General features: G+C 40.0%; 1 pseudogene; it reads left to right on the forward strand.

The window, feature by feature from the left end:
- The first annotated feature begins 1,677 nt into the window (after positions 1-1,677).
- LOC121012550 (peptidyl-prolyl cis-trans isomerase A-like) lies at positions 1,678-2,409 on the forward strand (annotated as a pseudogene).
- The last annotated feature ends 2,412 nt before the right edge of the window (positions 2,410-4,821 follow it).

Here is a 4,821-nt window from a genome sequence, read left to right on the forward strand (position 1 = left end):
ACTTAGGTCAACTTCTTACCTCTTTTCTGTTCACTGGCTTATTTTTCTCATTCTGAGGCAGTATCACATTGTTTTATTGTTATGATGTTATATAAATTCTTGATACATGGTAAGACATGTTGTTTGAAGATGTTTTTCTTGAAACATATAACAAGAAAACAAGACGTTGTTTTTGATATAACAAGACGTTGACCTTTTTTGGTTTTTAAATCTTCACAGCTATAAAGGGTAGCAGGTGTATAAATACTAGTATGTAGTTTGGTCATTCATCTGCTCTCAGAAAAAAAATTTAAGCAACTGTATATTGAATAACATTATTTTGCATAGTTTTACAAAAATGTGATTAAGTTTACAAGAATAGTCACTATGCATAAGACCCTCTAGGGCTATATGCTACTGTAGACAAGTATTTTAACAGATAATGCACTAGGGCTGGAGGCAGTGGATCAATTTTCCAATAAAGTTCATTTATATTTTTCACTGTATATAATTTTCTTTATTGGTTGCTTGTGGAATATCATTCATGTTTAGATGTTCTTGCTTTCACTTACGCAGATTCACTTTCTATATTTATACTGATGTTTTCCACCCTATTTATTTATCTGCTTTTATTATGAGTCACAGTATGTACATTACCATTTTCGTCACTCCTTTTAATCTTTAGTGAACTACTTTATACTATGGATATATTTTCTTTAAATTTGGACGATGAAAAATGCATATTTAACAAATTGAAATGACAGTATTCAGTTCACTTGAAAACACTGTGAACAGACAGTATTTTCATATAGTTGAATGTTATACAAGATTTTGTGATGAGTACAGTCCAAAAAGCACATGTACAACTCTAAAAGCTCAGACATTGTTAAGATCTAATGAGATCTTAGCAAAAATTAAAATTCACCTTAAATGTCAAATTTATGAAATAAATGGAAAAAAAATGTAACATTAAAAAAAGGTTACAGTTGCCAGACTGAGGATCCTTCGTAGACTATGAGGAACCATCCAGGGACTGAGGAAAACATTTTGAAACACACTGTCCTAAAGCATTTACTTCACAGTTTAAAAGCTCTATACTGTGTTCAGAAAAGTGAAACTCAAACAACCTAAAGACCTGTGAGTTGACAAGAGACTTGTACTAACAGCTTCAAATGCAGCCAGACCTATATTCTAGCAAGTATTACCTTAAATTTCATCTTGTTACCCAGGAAATCCTCTATGATAGATCATCATACTGTCCATATGCTTCCAGTGAACATAGTTATTTATCAAAGGATAGTCATTTTTGTGATCTGGAAAGTTTATGTAGATGTTGTAATTGTATTTTTAATTCTTTAGGGTAATCATGCCCCAGATTAAAAAATTTTAAGTATAGGGCCGTCTGGATGGCTCAGTCAGTTGAGTGTCCAACTCTTGACTTCGGCTTAGGTCTTGATATCACGGTTTTTCACGGGATCGAGCTGCATGTTGGGCTCTGCACTGACAGCGTGGAACCTGCTTGGGATTCTGTCTCTTCCCCTCTCTCTGCCCCTCCCATGCTTACATGCATTGTCTCTCTCTCTCAGAATAAAATTTAAAAAACTTAAGTATGAAACGGCTTTAAAAAACCCCACACAGTATCCATGTCCCTCACCCCCAAATCCCACTCTTTAAAAGCAAGCACTTTAGGCAGACGCTGACACCCTGGAATCGCCCGTGCCGCTCAGCCATGGTCAACCCCACCGTGTTCTTTGACATAGCCGTGGACGGCGAGCCTTTGGGCCACGTGTCCTTCGACCTGTTTGAAGACAAAGTCCCCCAAACAGCAGAGAACTTTCGTGCTCTGAGCACTGGGGAGAAAGGATTTGGTTACAGAGTTCCTGCTTTCACAGGATCATCTCGGGATTTATGTGCCAAGGTGGTGACTTCACACGCCATAATGGCACCGGAGGCAAGTCCATCTACGGGGAGAAGTTTGACGATGAGAATTTCATCCTGAACCACACAGGTCCTGGCATCCTGTCCATGGCAAATGCTGGACCCAACACGAACGGTTCCCAGTTTTTCATCTGCACCACCAAGACCGAGTGTTTGGACGGCAAGCACGTGGTGTTTGGCAAGGTGAAGGAGGGCACAAACATCGTGGAAGCCGTGGAGCCCTTTGGGTCCCGGAATGGCAAGACCAGCAGGAAGATCACCAATGCTGACTGTGGACAAATCCAATAAATTTGACTCGTGTTTTATCTTAACTACCAGACCATTCCTTCTGTAGCTCGGGAGTGCGCCCCTCCGCCCCCATCTGCTCGAAATCTAGAGTCGCTATGCTCCCGCCGCAGTTCTATGGGTCCCCCGTGTCCTCCTTACTCCCCTCTAAGTTTAGTTGGATTGCAGAGTGAAGTTTATGATCATGAAATAAAGGCTAAACAACAACAACAACAACAACAACAACAACAACAACAACAACAACAAAGCAAGCACTTCAAATTATTAGATTTTGTCCTCTGTATTTACCTTTGTATCTCTATATATTTATTGCTTTCTCTAAATTCATCAATTCTAAGCATTTTCTGTGTTTATAGCGAATAATAATTTTTGCCCTCTTACATAGTTTGTTCACTTCTTTTTTTCAATATGGTACAACCACAACATAATTTTTTAGTTAAATTCATGTAGTATTTCCGTTAGTATATTCAAGTATTTTTCTTCAGTGGACCAAGTAGTGCCCCACTCCCCCACCAGGAGTTGTTTCATGGTTTCATTTGCTTGTCATTCTTCAATCCTCTTTGTCTTTTCCAAATGATTTTTTAGTTCAATCTTTCTGCAACTCCCAAGAGTCAATGTTCACATCCAGGTTTGATACTCAAAATAAAGCCAAACCAAACAAACCTTTTCTCTCCTCTTGTTCATTACTTAGTTTTTCTGTCCTACCTTCTTAGAGATTTCCTAGACTTATTTTCCATGTCTCCTAGGGGTATCTTTAATTCTGCTGTAATATTTTTAGTCTTCCAGAATTCCTCATTTGTTCTCAAGATTTAAAAAAAAATAGAGGGGCGCCTGGGTGGCGCAGTCGGTTGGGCGTCCGACTTCAGCCAGGTCACGATCTCGCGGTCCGTGAGTTCGAGCCCCGCGTCGGGCTCTGGGCTGATGGCTCAGAGCCTGGAGCCTGTTTCCGATTCTGTGTCTCCCTCTCTCTCTGCCCCTCCCCCGTTCATGCTCTGTCTCTCTCTGTCCCAAAAATAAATAAACGTTGAAAAAAAAATTAAAAAAAAATAGAATCCAATTCTTTGGTTGTGGTTGTGAAATCTTGTACATCTGAAAATCTCTTCTCTGCAGTTTGTTTTTTCCCTGCTTCTCCCCCTTCCCTGACCCCTTTTAAGCTCACGGCAGGGTTGGGTGGGTTAGAGGTGAGGGTTTTTTCTCATTCAGGAAGGGGTGTCCCTTGACCTCTTGGTGACCCTAGGTTTCCCATTCATGTGTAGGTATGGACATTCAGAGGCTCAGTGAAAACTCCCTGTAAGTAGTGGGTCTTACTGACCCACTTACTGACAAGCTTCACTGTAGGTCAGTAGTGTGTTCATTTGTCACTCTTTATTGGTCTCCTCCAGGAGTAGTTATCTACAGGTTGTTTCTCTGGACCAGTTTTTCAGGGGAGACCTGGATTCTTATTGCATTCACTTGCTGGAATCACCCATACCTTTCTTGGTACCTGGTATCTCCTTTTCCTGAGGTTTTCAGAAATGATTCAGTGCAAATTGACTTGTTTTCCACTGGTATCTACCTTTACCTGCATTGGATGTTTCTTTGTCTGGTAAATGCATTCCCATTCCCCTATTCACTTCTGATTTAAACATGGTTTAGGGAATGTGGATTTATTTTAGGATCATCTAAAATTGACTTTCTTTTATTCTCATTTTTGGGCTGATTTTAAAGTGAATAAGGGATCAAAAGGTATTTTCTTTGCCATTTTGTTCTTGGTAGTGGGATTAGTCTTGTCTGAACTGTTAATTCCTCCTTCAGCTGCTGAATTGTCCACAGCCAAAGTCAAGGGCATAATATCAACCCAGGAGGAGAAGAGCACTGTACTTTGGGAGTAAAAGACTCATTCAGATTTGCCCTGCTAATTAATCCAGATGTCCCATGATTCTTAATAATTCAAGAAAGTATTCATAGCATGTTGCGCTAAAATCCTCAAAAAGAATCCTTAAAATACTCATGGAAATCCTGTTCCCGAGTTCTCAGGATTTTTGAAGACGTGGAATACTTAGTTTCAGGCAGCTAACAGGACTTAATTGCTTAATTGCTTTTTTTTTTTTTCAACGTTTATTTATTTTTGGGACAGAGAGAGACAGAGCATGAACGGGGGAGGGGCAGAGAGAGAGGGAGACACAGAATCGGAAACAGGCTCCAGGCTCTGAGCCATCAGCCCAGAGCCCGACGCGGGGCTTGAACTCCCGGACCGCGAGATCGTGACCTGGCTGAAGTCGGTCGCTTAACCGACTGCGCCACCCAGGAGCCCCTTAATTGCTTAATTGCTTAATAAAGCAATAAGATGAATGACGGAGGCCATTCACTAGAGCACTTATAGATGCTATAGATTTCTAAATAAGGAAGTGGGAAACATATCTCTCAGAAGTCCAGGAAGAAGTATACTCTGAAACATCAAATCACTGATGTTTCACTAATCTTTCAGTACCTCAGTTTTTAATCACCTCTAAGTGGATTTAATAGTAGGTACTACTACATGGCATAATTATGAGAAATCATTGAGTTAATATTTGTAAAGTGCTTAGAACAGTGTCCAGCACATGGCAAATCCCATACAAGGTTTTAAAAATAAAACAA

This window comes from Herpailurus yagouaroundi, unplaced genomic scaffold, assembly GCF_014898765.1.
Source record: "Herpailurus yagouaroundi ecotype Mexico unplaced genomic scaffold, PumYag 29, whole genome shotgun sequence".
In the NCBI taxonomy this organism is placed as follows: domain Eukaryota; kingdom Metazoa; phylum Chordata; class Mammalia; order Carnivora; family Felidae; genus Herpailurus; species Herpailurus yagouaroundi.